This window comes from Hevea brasiliensis, chromosome 4 (genome assembly GCF_030052815.1).
Source record: "Hevea brasiliensis isolate MT/VB/25A 57/8 chromosome 4, ASM3005281v1, whole genome shotgun sequence".
Taxonomy (NCBI): domain Eukaryota; kingdom Viridiplantae; phylum Streptophyta; class Magnoliopsida; order Malpighiales; family Euphorbiaceae; genus Hevea; species Hevea brasiliensis.
This window is the reverse complement of record NC_079496.1, coordinates 108,842,143-108,861,383: the sequence shown is the minus strand read 5'-3', so window position 1 is coordinate 108,861,383 and position 19,241 is coordinate 108,842,143. Positions and strand designations below refer to the sequence as shown.

The window sequence follows — 19,241 nt, the reverse complement described above, 5'->3', positions numbered from 1 at the left end:
TACTTTTACGGACTGCTGGGCCACTTCGATCGATCATACCAATGCTGTTGGAAAATTTATTAGCACAAGATTGTGTTCAAACTCGAAATCTCACCGTTCTAAAAATTAGCAAGATATTTAATAGCTAAGTCTCCAAGGAAACATCTTTGATGTTTTTTCTCTACAATTACAAATAGAGATTTCATCAACTTATTTTGAGTCTTTCAATGATATGCTTGTTTTCATTACACAATATGGGATGCAGAAGTCTTTAACAATCCATGAGATTAAGATTTCAGCCTCTGGATGTCCACCAACTGGTAATAATCACCTCGTCTTTGTTTTGTTAAGAGGAGGCTTGTCCTGCTTTTGGGGGCAAAAAGAAAGAAAAGAACATAAAGAAACAATCAATTAATAAATTAAAATAAACAGTAACATCTAGCTGCAACAAGAATCTGCAATCACCTTCTCAGCTCAATTAGCGAATATCAATCTCTTATATGATAACATCTTGTTCATGCTCACTTGTAGCCAGAATTTCTCCAGACTGTCAGTGAATTTACCTTATTTTTGGTCATAAGCTTGTAAGGATAAAGAAGAAATGCTAAGAAAAATAATCAACTCACAGTTCTTACTAGAGTGGAATGTCCCCAAGCCACATAACCAGCACCAACATCTCAAACAGGTGAACAAGTTGCTACATATAGCTGCCCTTGGGAGATTAGCATCAAGCAATCATAAACATTATCGCATAAGAAAGCCGAGAATTACAAGTATTGGTGGCAATGAGTGAAGCAAATGAAGCACAAGGGAGTTTGTTATTTCACATGAACACATGAAATGACAAATTAAAGATGAATCAGTATGATGCTGCAGTCGTCATACAAGACTAGCTACAAGAGGCAAACATCAGCACTGATCCTCTCTATATCTCTGTCATAAGATCATTATATCTTTTAAGAATACTAACAATAAGTGAAATGTAGTAACATCTTGCCCTTTGCAGTAACTCCCAATAAAATGGTCCAATGGCAATCCTAAATGCCCCAGGGTAGCATATCAAGTGAGCACCTAATATTTTCAGATTGTTATTGTTAATGCTTAGTTTATTTCTAAACATGATAAACGATTGAATCAAACCTCTTGCTGCATATATCGTTGCCAGTTCTAGGAACCTAATATCATAACAGATACGGCCTATACCAATACGACCAACTTCTGCATGAACAAGTCAAGAATTTATACATGTACTTGCTTCAAGATCGAGGAACGGATCACCAGAAACTAATCCAAAAGAGATAACGAAATTAAACCGTGTCTACAATGATCGGAGAGTCCCCTGCTGTTAAAGTCTTGGATTCCTTGAAGGTAATCCTCTTAGGAACGTATATATCAGAAAGATGCATCTGCAGTTGTTATTGTTAGATGGGAAAGAGAGAGAATTCCCTAATTGCTAAAATACAATAAATTTTTAGTATTTATGATGTGAAGAAGGATAATTTAACTAACATTGAAATTGAAGGGAAGAATTGGAGGGAAAATGAATTTTGTAGAATTATATAATAATATATATTAATTTTATTTTTTTATTATTTTGTTTTCATAAATAAATACTAATAGATGTGTCTGTTAATACAGACATATTAGTTAACATTAACAGTTACCTCTATTAGAAGAGATGCCAATTTAATTTATTTTAAAATAAATAATTATATCTGTTGAAGATATATGCAAATTAATTTAATTTAGGGAAAATTACAAAAAAGTATCATGTAGTTTCATTTATTTTTCACTTCAAAATCTGATGTTTACTTTGTAAAAAAGTAGTACCCTGAGGTTATACTCCGTTAGCAAAACGTTGCATTTTGGTAAATGGTGTTAGATTTTGCTAACATGGCAATTAAATAATATTTTTAAGTGTTTAATTCTTTTTTAACAATAAAAAATTAGAGAGAGAGAGAGAGAGAGAGAGAGCAATCTGACACACTGAAACCCACCTGTATAGTAAAATTCTGGAATCAAATGATCAAGAGCAACCTTGTGCTTGGAGGATCCATCAGACCTCATTATTCACTTGAAGGTTACAATATATTAAAAGAAGAAGTATAAAGAAGATGTTGGTGATGAACCTCAACTCTTGCAAAAGTAGGCTTGCAGGCATTGAATACCATCAATGAGGATCATCATGTTTTCATCTTGTGACATTGCTAGTTTTGTTAGATTTTAATTGAGGCTTATTCAAGATTTACATTGTTTATCAATTCATTTGTCCCTTGTATTACATGTAGTATACATATCATTAAATAGTAGTTTCTTTTCTTTTGCTTACTAAGTTGCAAGTAAACATTTTGTTTTTATTTTATTGTTAAAGCTTGAAATTTAACTTAATTTAATTAAGACAAAACATATTCAAAATTACTATAGCTTAAGAATCCATTATACTCATCTTCAAAGGATTGAGGGACATCTTAATGAAATAAAATCTATAAGGGCTGTATATTTGTTCAAGATACAGTAAATGATAAATTAGTATTGTGATATTAATTTAGAGCACATAACAAGATTGTGCTATCAAAAACTTGAATTCTTATGCATTGCAACTTCAAGAACATTAGGAGAACCACCGAGAGCACTTATTAGAAAAAAAAAAAAAAAAAAAAAAGAGGTTATCATATATACCTCTGACCATCTTCTTCTTTCGTTCTTCTTCAACCACAACCCTCCCTAAACTCCATTAGTTCTTCATGGCTAGTATAAACTTCATCATTGGTATCATACTCTATTTTTTATGAGAAAAACAGAGTAGAACAGAGTAATCATGTTCCATTAATTTGTAACTCTGTTGTAGGTTTGTTTACTCTCTTTTCACGCTGATGAACATGTACTGATGCAACATATTAAATTGAGAGGAATTAAGAATATTTCCATAGAAAAGGTGCAAGTCAAGCACTTGCGTGGAAGTCACGTATTTCTCATAAAAGAAGATATCTAAAATGTAGAACACACATAATAGTTGATAGAGTATCATTAAACAGATCAAGTTAGCATCTTGAATACTTTTGCTAGAACTTATAGGTTATAAATAGCTATCCCACAATTTTAGCTCTGACAAAGAAGAATTTGAGGTCAATGCCTACAAACTAAGGATTGAGTTACATTCCAAACCACCAGTACTCAATGATACAAGGGATATTAATTTATATACATAGAAATAATACTATTTACAAATCAAAAGATGGAACTAAGATATGCGGTAACAGATCTTTTTACATTTTTTTTTCTTATTTTTAATTAATGATTTTGTATTTGTTAAATATTAATTTTTTAAGTCATGTCAGCAAAATCTAACAGCGTTTGTCAAAATGCCACGAGTTGCTAACGGAGTGTAACCTCAGGGTACTACTTTGTCATAAAGTAAACTTCAAATCCTGAAATGAAAATGAGTAAAACCACAGGGTATATTTTTGTAATTTTTCCTTTAATTTAAACAACATGTTTGTCTAAAAAGTTGTCATGTCCCTTCAAATGTTTTAAATACAGAAGAAATTATTCAGTTTAAACACAATTTTTCTTCTCTTCTTGTCTCTCCAAATTTTGTTCATACAAAATTTATTAAGAAAAATCTTTAAAAATTAGTGTATGTAGATTTCTAGCTTTATTGTGTGTTGTAAGTTCATTGGCATAATCATGCAGCAATTTAGTGGGACAATTAATACCTTAAAAAAGCTATTTATTATGCCTCAAACCTTATTTTATACCCATTATTCTCAACAGCTGTATAACCACAACATTCAAATACCTGGTACAAACTAGAGTGAAAACTGCAAGAAAACTCACACAGACTCATGCATAATTATACCTTGCGGTGCTTGGCTATCAATTTTCCATCTAACTAGTATCAAAGGCACAACAAGTATTGTAAAAGAGATTCTCAGGGTGTTCTGCTATAGAGCCACCCACTATGGTGATCTTAAAAAGATGACCAGCTTGAGAATGTTAAAGGGGATACATCACCTCCCGCATTTATGTCTTTAGCAATAATCGAGAAATCATCATTTCAAAATGGGCTATTCCACATTTCCTGACATCAATCATCAAGAATTTTCAATTACCAATCTTCAGTTTTAGGGAAGAGCTTAGAATATATGCACTTGGTCACTAGTGTAGTTAGAATTTTAACATCTTTTATTTTGTTATATATGTATAATTTTTGCTCAAATCCGCTGATCATGAAAAAATAAAATAACATGTATAGTTACATATATATTTATATCTTGAGTTCATAATATATATAGAAATCACAGAGTAATTGACTGTCGCTTTTAACTTTCTATTTTTTATAAGATTTTAAATTAATTTTTTAGATTATAGTGAAAATATTTGGAAATTTTATTATTTTTAAATTTAAATAATAATAATAAAAATAATTAAATAAAATTTAAAATAATTAATAAATAATGTTATTAATTATAAAAAAAATTAGAAAATAGTCTTTATTATTAATATATTTGAGTTACACTTATTTTTTGAAATAGATACATATTAAAAATGTCTATAACTATAAATATTTTTATCGATTTTTATATTATATCCTAGCATTCCTTTTTTCTTCTTTAATTTAGATGCTATATATTATGTATTGGTGATATTTGCATATCATGTAGTTATTTAGGTTAGGCTTCATAGTCAATTTTACTCTTTTATTGATTAGTTTTAGTTAATTTCTTTAGTTATTATATTTAATTAGTTTTTCATATTTGTTAATTTTAATTTAATTTGTGAATTTGTTCTTGATTTGAAAGTTAAATGGTATTTTTGATGGATTAGGAGTCAATTGCACGTTTGAAGAATGAATTATAAGTCCAAAGATGCCAAAAATGACGTGTTAAAATTATTTAATTTGAAGGTTGACAAAAGTTGCATAAGGAGCTGATCAACCTCTGCAATCTGCATCTAGAAAAACAGAAAAATTACAGACCTGCCGAAAGTTGCACAACTTCCTACATAAGTTGTGCAACTGCTTATGTAAGAATCTAGGAAACAGCTATAACTCTGCCGAAAGTTGCACAGGATCCTACACAACTTATGGAACCGCTTATGTAGAAAGTTGAAAAATTACCCAGAGTTGCCGAAAGTTGCATAATCTCTTCCATGGCCATGCAACTACTTATGCAATATTACGAAAAAATTCTAAAGCTTGCCAAACTGTACACAGGGTCGTGCATGGTCGTGCAAGTCCATCTTCACCCATCTTTTTTAGACCTGAATTTGTATAAGATCTTGCTTAAGCACCTTTATAGCTTATGCAACTTTACATAAATCTGTTAATATGGCAAATCATTACACACGTATAATGATTTTATTCTAGACCATTTTTAGCCTATTTTAGGGTTTTGTCAAGAGGTATGAAAGCTTTCTTACTTCACTTTTTGCAAAAAGGAAGAAATATTTGAAGAAAAGGAGAGAGACAAAAGAGGAAGAACACCGTTTTTTACGTGCAGCTGGGATTTTGCCTTCTTTTTCACCATTTTTTCACACTAAACATTAGATTTTTTTAGTTTTAGTTTACATTTTGTATTTTATTTTTTTTTTTTACTTAGATTCTCTTGTAATTAAAATGGATTGTGAGTAGTTTTCTTGCATTTTTGAGTTAAGAATGTAATATTTGAGTTATTTTATGGATTTAAACTGGATTAGTCCCAATTTAATGAAATCTATCAGGTTTAATCCATTTTTTGTGAGCTTATTGACATGCTTAGTATAGAGGCCCATTAAGTTATGTTCTCAATCCTTGGTTGAAGGACCAAAAGGAGAAAAATCAAGTGATAGATAATCAAGATTTAATCAAGTAAGACACTCTTTGTTTCATTTGAAAGAGATTTGAAAAGATTTTAGAATTGATTTTTTTTAAACTCATAATTTCATGAATTAGGCTAACTAGGAATAATCCCAAATTGACTTGAATATGAACCCCTAACTTAAGAATTATTCTTTTTATCATTTGTTGCTTGAAATTTTAATTTTGAGTGCTTTAGTTTATCTCATTTTGCCTATTTCACTAACAATATTTTATTTTCTTAATTTTAGTAAATCATTAAATTAGTTTATTATTTAAATTGAGTTTTGGATTCAAATGATATAAACATTGGGGCATCCTCTACTTATGACGTACTACATCGGAGCCCAGGTGTAGTGAGAAATATGCAAGGTGTAGGGCATTCACTAAAAGAGATGTGCCATGCCGGCGCCCAGGTGTGATGTTAAATGAGCAAGGGTTCTCACATCATGGATGGGTGTGGGTAAAGAAGTTAGTCCATAGGACAGATAGTAGAACAGATAGTGGAATAGAACACAAGATAGGTATAGAGAACAATAGAAGATATCATAGAAGGAAATCAATTAGGAAGGAACAGGATAGGAGGAGAATCATGGTTGGTACTTGGAATGTTAGATTACTTACAGGAAAATTAATGGGGCTTGTGGATACCTTGGAAAGGAGAATGGTGAATATTGCTTGCATTCAGGAGACTAAATGGATAGTAGAGAAAAGTAAGAAAGTGGGTAATTCAGGGTACAAACTGTGGTTTACCAGAAAGGAGAGGAACAAGAACGGAATGGGTATAATCATAGACAAGACATTGAAAGATGCTGTAATAGCTGTGAAAAGAATAGAAGATAGAATTATACTAGTAAAGCTAGTTCTAGAAGGAGAAACAATAAATGTAGTTAGTACTTATGCCCCACAAATAGGACTAGATAGTGAGAGTAAACAAAGGTTTTGGGAAGATATGGATGATCTAATGCAAAGCATACCGAATGAAGAGAATATTTTCATCGGTGGAGATTTGATAGGCAAGGTTATGAGAATGTCTACGGAGGTTTTGGTTTTGGCAGCTAAAATGAGGAGGGAAAAAGTATCCTTAATTTTGCTATAGCATACGACCTCATGCTAGCAAATACCTACTTTATAAAAAGAGAGTCACATTTAGTGACTTTTAAAAGTGGGCAACATAGAAGCCAAATTGACTTCCTCTTAACTAGGAAGACAAATAGAGCTTGCAAGGTCATTATAGGAGAAGCTTTAACAAGTCAACATCAGTTAGTAGTCTTTAATGTCAAGTTTAGGAACAATTTAAGAAATAGTATAGCTCAAACAAAGTGGTAGGAGTTCAAAGGAGTAAAGCAAGTTAAGTTTAAAAATGAACTTCTTGAGTCCGATACATAGAAGCTGGATGTGGAGGCCAATGATATGTGGATACAAATGACATCAAAGATTAGAAAAGTAGCTAAAAAAGTACTTGGAGAGTCTAGAGGACATGGACTACCCTCAGAAGAGAGATGGCGGTGGAATGAGGAAGTACAAAAGGCAGTGAAGAGAAAGAGAGAATGGTATAAGAAATTAACTAAGTGTGATAATAATGAGACATATGAACAATATAAGATAGCAAAGAAAAAGGCAAAAAAGACAGTTAGTCAAGCAAGAGCACAGGCCTTTGAAAAGTTATATAAAAAACTTAGAACTAAAGAAGAGGAGAAAGATACTTATAAATTAGCAAGGAGGAGAGAAAAGAAATATTAAGATCTCAATTAAGTTAGGTGCATTAAGGATAAAGAAGGAAAAATGTTGGTAAAAGATGAGGACATTAAAGAAAAATGGAGAAATTATTTTGATGATCTGTTTAACAACAGTCAAAGTGGTAATAGCGTGACTATAGACTATAGAGCAGTGGAAAAGAGTGTGAAGTATACTAGAAGGATTAAATCTTTAGAAGTAAAGGAAGCACTTAAGAGAATGAAAGTGGGTAAAGCCTGTGGACCCTATAGAATACCAATTGAAGTGTGGAAGTGTTTGGGAGATATGGGAGTGGCATGATTAACTAAATTGTTTAATAAGATTCTAAACTCAAAGAAAATGCTTGATGAATGGAGGAGGAGTATTTTAGTACCTATTTTTAAAAATAAGGAAGACATACAGAGTTGCTCAAACTATAGAGGAATTAAACTCATGAGCCATACTATGAAGTTGTGGGAGAGAGTTGTGGAATATTGACTACGTCATGATACTTCTATCTCTCCCAATCAATTTGGTTTTATGCCCGGTCGTTCAACTATGGAAGCGATCTTTCTCATTAGAAGCTTAATGGAGAAATATAAAGATGTGAAGAAAGATCTACATATGATTTTTATCAATTTAGAAAAGGCTTATGATAGTGTTCTAAGAGATGTCTTATGGAGAGTGTTAGAACAAAAGAGGGTATCTATTAGGTACATACAAGTATTGAAAGATATGTATGAAGGAGCAACTACTATTGTGCGCACAGTGAGAGGGGACACAAGAGATTTTCCTATCTCAATTGGATTACACCAAGATTCAGCTGTAAGCCCTTACCTTTTTACATTAGTTTTAGATGAATTGACGAAACATATACAAGAGAGTATCCTTTGATGCATGATATTTGCAGATGATATAGTTCTGATAGATGAGACACAAGAAGGAGTCAATAGAAAGCTAGAGCTTTGGAGAAGTACTCTAGAGTCAAAGGGTTTTAAGTTAAATAGAACAAAGACAGAATACATTCATTACAAGTTTAGTGAAGGCCGAACTGGTAATAGGAAAGGAGTTAGTTTGGATAGAGTAATACTGCCCCAAAGTAATCACTTTAAATATCTTGGCTCAATCCTTCAAGTAGATGGAGGATATGAGGAGGATGTTAGTCATAAGATTAAATCCGAATGGTTAAAGTGGAGAAGTGCCACACGAGTTTTATGTGATTGTAAGATTCCCAATAAGTTAAAAGGAAAATTTTACCGTACAGCCATACGATCGGCCATGTTATATGGTAGTGAGTATTGGGTACTGAAGGAGTCGTTTGTGTCTAAAATAAGAGTTGTGGAGATAAGAATATTAAGGTAGATGAGTGGTCATACTAGGCCAGATAAAGTCCGTAATGAGAGTATTAGATAAAAGTAGGAGTGGTGCCAATTGAGGATAAGTTGAGAGAAGAGAGATTGAGGTAGTTTGGGCATATTAAACGTAGACATACGGAGACTCCAGTTAAACAAGTATAGCACATTAGGTTAGGGGATAGAAAGAAAAGAAGGGGTAGATCTAAACTGACTTGAAGGAGGGTAGTACAACATGACCTAGAAGTATTACACATTTCCAAGGAGTTAACCCAAAATCGTTTAGAATGGAGAAAGAGAATCTATATAGCTGACCCCAAATTCTTGAGATAAAGGCTTAATTGAGTTAAATTGAGTATTATTTAAATTGAATTTTGCATTTTCATACCTTAAACTTTAAATTCTCAAATTTTCTTTTATTTGTTTGATTAAATTATAATTTTAATATAGTTGGTTTTACGTCAAAAATTCAATTTAAAATACAACTTTTTATGAGAATAATATCTTTTTGGCTAAATACATCTCCAAACATTTGAACTATTGTGTTTTTGCCTGATAAACACCTGAACTTTTTTCTTTTTACCTATCTAACATTCAACTCAAAAATGTTATCACTTAAACACAAATTTGCATAGTTAGCACTAAGGTGAACTACACGATTTAATAAGCAAGTGAAGAAGAATTTCTTTCTGACCTGGCACCTGCAAGTTCTCATTCATCAGAGCCATTTCAATTCTCTTACTTTGGCTTAATTTAGCAACCACGAGCTTAAAAGCTAGCGCAACTGCGGAATTTTTTTTATATTTATTTCATTAATATATTTAAAATATATATATATATTCAATTTTAATTAAAAATAATATAAATATTTACTTATATATTATAAATAAAATTATTATTTATCAATAATTATTAAAATATTTAGTTAATTCAATAAAATAAAATTATATTCATTCACTATATTACATATTAGTTATGCATATATAGTTTACTTTAAGACAAACTAATGTAAATAATACAATATTTATTAATTGCTTATTATAATATATTAAATAAAATATAATTTAATAATAAAAATATTTAATTTTAAATCTAATTATGAAAGAAGATAATAGTAATATCGATTAAGAAAAATAAATGATTAATCCATCTAAAAAATAAATGATATTCTTATAATAATAAGTTTAGCATATAAAAATAATGTATACGCACATTATTTTAAAATATTTAAAAATTGATAAAAAAAATAAATTAAATATATTATAAATTTCATAAGAATTAAAAGCAAAGAAATCAAATTTACACATTTAATATATTAACAATTCTGGGTGGATATTATTTAAAAAAAAAACTCTAAATCAATATTACAAAAAAAAGTCTATAAATAATTTTTTTAACATTTTTAGATAATAATAATAATAATAATATTAATTAAAAGAATAATTTATTTTTTAACGTTTTTAGATAATAATAATATTAATTAAAAGAATAATTTATTTTTATTATATTTTTGTTGTAATGAAATGAAAGTTTGATATTCTATTATATAATATTAATGTATGAATTAAAATATTTTATCACAAAATAAAGTAATTTTTAAATTAATTAAAAAATAATATTCAATATAAATTAAATAAATAATTCAAAAATAATATCTTTTGTTAAGAACAGTAAAAAAATATTTCTCATTTAATATAATTATGTATAATAGCTTTAAAAAATATGAAAGCCTAACAAATATTTTTTTTTAACTGCATCACATTTTTAAAAGGTATCTGTAAAGAAAATTGATAAAAAAAAAATTGTAAAGAAAATGATTGATGCCACGAGCCTATCTCTATCAAATGCCTCTATTTTACGGTTATATATATAATTTAAAATATAAAATAAAAAGAAAAAAAAAAGAAAAAGGGAAAAAAAAGGGTAAGACAGACTTACTATTGTTAAGAATATTAAAGGCCTATTTAGTTTAACTGTTGAATACAGCTGATAGCTATTAGCTGATAGCTGATAATAGCTATTTTATGTTAAGTATTTAGTAAAAATATATTTAGTTGTTGCTGTTAATATATGAAAAGACTAATAAGGGTATATATCATATCTTTTATTTAATTTTTAAATAAATATAAAATTATAAATTTATTACATTATATTATTTATTTTATTATTAAATTAAATATATAATTATTAAATTAATATATTATATTATTTAAATAAATATATAATTATTAATCTATTATCTTATATCATTTATTTTATTATTGAAATAAAAAAATAATTATTTTTTAAGAAAATTAAATAATTTTAAAAATATAGATAAAATAATAAAATAATTATTATTGTTAATAGAAAAATTTATAATTAATTTTAAGTTTTTAGATATAAATAAATATTTTATATTTTATGTTATTAATAAAAAATATTTTAACAAAGTTAAAATACATTAATTAAAATGTTAAAATTACAAATAAAAATATTAATAATATTAATTTTCAAGTTAAATAAAAATGGATAATATGATTAAAATAAAAAATAAAATTAAATCAGCTATCAGAAATAGAGCTAATACAAACTGCAACTGATGGGTATCATATCAGTTATCCATCAGCTATCAGTTCTATTTTTTTAAACTTGTCAAATATTATAATTTATCTGTTTGGGTATCTATCAGCTATCAGCTGCACCCAATAAATAAATCAAACGCCCCTAAAATGGTGCACCTATTTGGTAATATACAAGCTTTTTAAAATCCACGCTATGCTGTGAATGTGAAATTTTTTTCATGAATACATATTTATTATATTAATATTTTAAAATGATATAAAAAATATGTGTAGATTATAATTCAAGTGAAATAAAATTTTAATTATTCACTTTATTATATATTAGTTATGTGTATATAATTTAGTTTAAAATAAATTAATATTAATAATATTATATTTATTGTTTATTTATTTATTATAATACATAGAATAAACATATAATTTCAAAAGAAAAAAAAAATTGTTGAGTATAGTTATAAAAGAAAATAATAATTATTATTTTTTAAAAAAAGTAATAAAAAAATGTATCTAATATTATTCTTAAGGTAATAAGTTTAGTATATAAAAATAATGTATATGCATATTGTTTTAAAATATTTTTCATTATTAAAAAATTAATTAAATATAAGCAAAGCAATTTTAATTATTTATTATTTATAATCATACATTTAATAGACTAAAAACTGTAAATAGATATTGTAAAAAATTTATAAATATTATTTTTAAATAATTTGAAGATAATAATAATAATAATAATAATAATAATAATAATAATAATTATTATTATTATTATTATTATTATTATTATTATTATTATTATAACAAAAAATAATAATTTTAATCAAAATCTTACCATTTTAAAGTAGTGTTTATAGAAAAAAAAATAATGCTTAAATAGATGAATAAAGTAAAATTTATTTTAGCATAAAATAATATAATCTTTAAATTGATTTAAGAATAATAATAATAATGAATGCAAATTAAATAATTAAAAACAATTACATTGAAAATAAAAAAGTAAAAATTATACGAAAATCAATTTATTTATGAATATATATGTGACACCCCTTACCTGTGTACAGTATACCCGAGTAAGTAATGCCACACGGTGTACCGGCACACTCTAATATACCTTAATTAATTTATATCATGCTTATGAATATAATTTATGAAATATAATTTATTTTAGCCATTTATCAAAAGTATTATTTATTTGAGGTTTCGAAAATTTTAAAGAAAATCCGCCGGAGTACCGGCTAAAAATGAAGAAAACAGTTCTTCGAAACCTGTTAAAAACACTTCCAAATAATTTCCAAACAATCACAACTTCAATTCATCAACAGAGTCTCAATATCAAAATCTCAACATTTTTTTTTCAGTTTCAGTTCTCAATCATCATTTCTCAGGGTTCTCGTATATAAACAACAATTAAATACTCAAATTACTTCCATACATAACCATAAATCTTTATTATTTACATGAACCTCAAAATACATTACATAAATCCAAATACATATGAGAAAATAAAAATTTAGTTACAAAATGACAAAATGACACCTAGTGCCCTACCAATGCACTGCAGGTAGTGAGGTGACACGGACACTGTGCAGAGCTGCAGGATGAACTCACCCAGTCTGCGGTCTACTGGGCTCACGATCTGTATCTCCAGAACCTACGCGTAGCAAAAGCAACGCGCTAAGCAATAATGCTTAGTGGTGCAATAATAAAATAAATGAAATAGCAAGAAAATAAATATGTAGTGAATGTATATGTTTAATTTGTTTTGAATTTGTATGTCATTACTTTCATTCATTTGATTGCCTACACTAGATGAATGGACTAGATAAACGGGTAAACTGGCACTGGGTATCAAGTACCTCGGGCCGTCACACCATCGGTCACATATGCATCTCCCGGTGTGCAACAGAACAGCTAACAAGCTGTAAATACATCAGGCACAAGGCCAAATCTCAATACAAGGTCAGAATGGCTAAAAGCCATAAAATCACAGAATGGCATATTGCCATGTGCGATCGCTAACTGAACCCTATTGGCATGCCAAACTATCCAAACCAATCTTGTTAGGTATACTAGGGCATTTGAAACTTTTAAATTCTTCAATTTGTGAATTTCAAGTTTTTGTGTCACTATTCACCTTATTGGTCAATAAAAATGTTGACTTTTAGATAGAAAATATGTACATTGACTTTGGCACTCCCAACATACCACATTTGGCATTCAAAACTTGTTGGCATTAAGCATTTATACCATTTCAAAGTTTAAACCAAGGGAAGCAGAATTTTCAGTTTTTGGAACTCAACTTTACTGTTCCATTGGACACTGTTTCAGTGGGAATTTGAAGAAATGGCAAACATGAAAGTTATTCCTTATTTTGTTTAGTTGAATTTCCTTTTTTGAATCACTCCATTTGGAGTTTTGAAGCTCCAGATATGGTCCAAAAACCACAGCTGGCCGGATTTTCATTCTGCAGAAATTACCAAATCTGCAGTACCATGAATAGTGACTGTGATTGCATTTTGGAATAGGTTCTGGCCATAATTTGGGGTAGGTTTCTTCATGAAAGTTGTTTGTCTATGTCTTAACTTGTTGCTGTAAAAATTTCAGGTCAATTAACCAGTTCTACAGTGAGTTATGGCCAAATGAACAGTTACTGTTCATTTGGTCATTTCTGCAGGTGCTGTTGCAGGGGATCCGGATTGGGGCTAACTTTTGGTCCTCTTGCTTTGGTCTTTTGGGCATGGTTTCTTCAGCAAAAATGTGCCATTATAAGCCTAGTTTCATGTCCAATTGGCCAAACACCAATTGGATCAACACAGCCAAAGATATGGCAGTCCAAGTGGACTGAAATTTCAGTCACCCTGCTGCACTCACAAGGCAGCATACTCATTCACTTGCCATGCTATATTTCTGTCCAAATTATGGTCAAATTTTCTCAAATGGTCACTAATTGACCATTATGATGTTCTTTAATAATTTCATAAGTCAAGTTCACATTTTGCTCCCAAAACCCTAATTCAAATTCATGATTTATACAATTTACCTTAGTTAGCTACTAATTCATTATTCTTATGTTTATAAACTTCAAACATGATTTCTAGTTCACTTCAAGCTCATCAAAAACACTCATTCCTATTCCTTCACTAGGGCAGCCGAAATTCATGTACACATACACATGAGTTTTTGTTCATTTAAATTACAATTCTTACTAAGTTCAAGTCCCTAATCATGAAATTAAAGAGTTTTAGGTAGATAATGCACTAACCTCTTGTAAGCAGATTTTTCCAAGCCCCAAACTTCACTTTCTTTCTTCTTCTTGGCTGCCAATTGCTTTGTCTAGGTGTGGGATTAATTTTTGATGAAGGGACTTATGGGTTTTAGTGAGTGGATGAAGAGAAAATCAAGTTCAAAGCTTGATAAAAATGGTGGAAGAAGGGAGCTATGGTGGACGGCAAAAAGGAAGAGAAATAGGAAGAAGATGAAATTGAATTTTAGTCAAATTTGTCCCATTCTACTCATTTATCTAATGGAAATTTAAGTTTAATTAATAAAATTTTTAATGACATCATGAGTGATGTCATTAATCCTATTTTATTTTTCCTTTTTCTCTTCTTTTCTTTTTCCATTTTCCATTACAATTTTCATGATTTTAAATTTATTTTATGTGTCTTAATCTCTCTTATTTTAATTGACATTTAGGCCAAAAATCACCTCTGAATGCGAAATGACCAAAATGCCCTCCGTTTGACTTAACGGGTCAAAATTGTCTGTACCGATTGAAAAATTTTTCTAGGTATTTTCTTGGCATTCTAATGATATGGGAACCTCAATGACCCTTCTCTGGTGTCCCAAAAATTATTTTATGAATTTTTCCCCAGGTCTAGGGCTCCTCGTTGCGAGAACCACAACTTCCCTCTGGTTACCCATCGCTAGGGCACCGGCTCGTTTAACTTGGTTGTATTTTATTTCTAAAATTTTTATCAAATTTTTCTTATTAATATTTGAGTTAATTATGGTCCCTCACTTTAGTTTAAATATTTTTCCGGATATTCTAGTTATGGACCGACTCGGTCACCAAACAAGCACAGGATGTACCTGGGAGGGAGGGTGTTACAATATAAATGGTTCAAATATTAAAATAAATAAATAAATAAATAAATAAAATTTAAAAATTCAATTAATAAAATAAAATACCTATATAAAAATTTAAAAGGGATTTAAGTGTTCATTTTAATTCAGAAAATTCAATTAATTTTTAATAATAAAATAAAAATTAAAAAAAAAAGACACTAAAAATAAAGAAATGCAATGGAAAAATTATCACAACGTTGTTATAAGTCAATAAATTTCAAAATTATTTCAATAATAATAATAATTAAATAATTTGAAAGTAATTAAAATTAAAATATAAATTGAAATGAGAAAAAATAATTTGAATTGATATATATATATATATATTTATTAAAATTATTTGTTATTATATTGTTAGACTGTTAAAAAAGTAAAAATTATTAGGATTTAGAAATTATTTTTTTAATAAATTTTATTTGAAAGATGATTATTTGATGTATGAACACTGATTGTCATCTGGCAATTATAATTAGAAACTATAGAAACAATAATACCCTTAACTCTTCATTTTTTTTTGTAGTTAACACGTACCATATATAACAAGAAAAAAAAAAAGCAGGGGTAGAGGGGATATTTCACCGCTCTTAGGAGCAGTAAAAGGTTTTCTTCCTTTTAACATATGTTGATAATAATGATAATAAGTACAAAAAAAAATTAAAATAGTACTTTTACTATTTCTTAAGAACAGTAAAAGTGTTATGTGTTTTAGTAATATATAATAATGGTAATGGAGCAAACTAGACTGCATCCAATGCCATTCTTTTTATAATATTCCTCAAGCCTCTCAAGAACCAGGCGCTACGTTTGGAGGAAAATAAGGGAGTAAAGGAAAATAATGAAGGTAAATAAAAATATTTTCTTTTTTTCTCTTATTTGAAAATGAGAAAAAATTAAGAAAGATTAAAAATAATGATAAAAATAAAAAAATGAATGTCATTATTTATTCTCTCCATTTTGGGAGAAAGTGGATAGCAAATAAATAAAATTATTTTTTTATTTTTATAATTATTAATTTTAATTTTAAATAAAAAGAATAAAATTAATATTTTACTATTTAAAAAGCTATTTTCCTTCTTTATTTTCCTGCATAATATCTAAATAAAGAGAAAAAAAATAGCTTTTATATTAGTTTTATTTTCTTTCCTTACTTTCTCTCTTTTATTTTCTCTATCTAACAAAGTTCCCAAACACAGGATAAGGAGAGTCCCAAAAACTCTTTTAAAAACTTCAATCCTTGTAAACTTCCTTCTACCTTTTAAATGATTCTTACATCTGTAATGAAGGAAAGAGAGTGTACTCATGTTTCTATTCTAATGCTTCTCGTCCTTCTTGGAGTACTGTTCGACATTTTTTTTTTTTCTTCATTTATAATTCCATGAGTGAGTTCCAATGAGGGCGAGGGACAGAGTCTGTTCCAAGAATAAGCGATAAAAAGAAAGAAGGTCGAGGAAAGATGACGATCAAGTCTTTATTAGGAGCTCACGCTACTTGGATTTGTTCTTGAAGACTGATATTATATATTTTAGATAGGTGCTAAGTTTGCTACTTGGTAGAGGTAGTTACAAAATAGTTCTAGAATTCTATAGAAGTTGTATAAAATAGTCAGTGGAAGTAGAATATGATTTGCATATAAATAGAAGCATGTTGTATTCTTTCAGATGTGAAATGAAGCTCATTTTCTCTAGCATATTTACAACTCTGTTTGCCCCTATTTCATGGTCCTAAAGATAAGAATGTCATATTTCAGTAATACGTATGTTTTGGGGTTAACTGTGATTGCTAGAATATGGGGCCTGCTCTTTGGCTATGAGACGGGTCTTATTTTCAGGTGCCCTTTTGTACATAAAAGACAAATTTGAGGCAGTTAATTAGAGTAGCTTCTTATAGGAAACAATTGCTAGTATGGCCCTGGTCGTTGCAGTCATTTGGGGCTGCATTAGGTGGTTGGATTAATGATGCGTATGGACCCAAAAAGGCTACCCTTATTGTTGACGTTGTCTTTGTAGTTGGATCAACAGTCATGACAAGTGCACTAGATCCATATGTTTTTATTCTAGGTCGATTCTTCGTTGGCCTTGGTGTGGGTGTAGCATTTGTCACTGCTCCTGTGTATACTGTAGAAGCATCTCCATCTGAAGTATGGTGTGGACTAGCGAGCACAAATGTTCTCATGATAACTGGTGGACAATTTCTTTCTATCTCGTTAATCTTGCTTTTACACTGATCAGGTTTAACTTTGTTTTTACTTTCTTTCTTTCTGTTGGGTTGGGTTGAGATAAGTTGGATTTGGAATTCTTTGTTTTACTTTCTGTTCATTTTAGTTTTCTCTCTAATAACAAGCAAGAAATAAGATTCTCTGCATTGGCGTTTGATATAAAAACCATAAGACCCTTATTCAAGCTCTTTCTGAACTTGGTTTTCTCATTAAAAGTGAGAAGTTGAGTGATGTGAGAAAACAATTTAATCCAAAACCATCACCACATCACCACCACCACCAATGGTAAAGAAGAAGATACTAAACAACAATGGAGGTCGGCGTTTTTTTTTTTTTTTTTTATTGAAGAAGGAAAAAAACAGTGGATTGGAGAGAGAGAGATTTTAGATCCAAAATTATTTCCTATAAAAAATGTGCTAGCTCAGACTTTTATTGTCCATTTGCATAATATTTTTCAGCATGTGCGTGTACATCATATTCAGGGCTAGGCGCAAATTCGTGTTTAATTAATAATTTTTTTTAGTTAAGGCATGAGATAAGTAATGAGAAAAATTAAGGTGTTTATTAAGTAAAAATGTAATAATTTAAGTGTAGGATAGTATATTTAGTCGTATCCTTTTTTATATTATTTAAACGATTCGTGCACTTATAGTGATCTCACATCAATAGGTTTATTTTTAATTTAATATTTCATCATATGAGAGTAAAAAAATTAGATATTTTTTCATTACATCACCTTTTTTAGTGACAATATAATAAATGTATTTTACCATAGTTCTAAACTAGGGTAAAAGAGTACATTACAATATTAATGTGTGTTTTTACAAGTAAGGTAATTTTTATAATTACTTTATTTTTTAAGGTTTTTCTTAAATTTTATTTTATTCTATCACAAATAGTTGAATTTGCAAGAAGTTATCTATTTCATTTTCAAAATTTATCTAATATCCTTAGACAATACAAAAACAATCAGATTTAATTTAATTAAGAAACTATTAATTTGAAATTTTTATTATTAAAAATAAATTCTTTTATTTTATTAATTTAATATTATATTTATTATATTAATTTATAAAAAAATTATATTTATATATATTTTGAATTATCATTTTTTTCTTAATTTAATATTATATTAATAAATATATTTTACGAAAAGGAAAAAATCCTTTTCCTTTTGTCTCCATGACTAATTCTGGATAATTTTATGTTAATTATTATTTTGAATTGTTATCATTGCAATAAATAAATATTTTTCTCTTACAATTTAAAAATCTTCAACCGATTCTTTATAAAATAAAAATAAAAATATATGAAATATATTTAATAAATGAGTCTCGTCATATATTTATATTTTAAATTTATAATAAATAAAATTTAAATAAAAAAAGTTCTTCACCCACAGGAAATTATAAAATAGCAGGTAAATATAAAAATATTTTAGAAAATTAATA

General features: G+C 28.5%; 1 pseudogene; it reads right to left on the bottom strand.

Annotated features, from left to right (window-relative positions):
* Positions 1-266: 266 nt before the first annotated feature.
* Positions 267-4,057, bottom strand: LOC110659399 (omega-amidase, chloroplastic-like; annotated as a pseudogene).
* Positions 4,058-19,241: the final 15,184 nt, after the last annotated feature.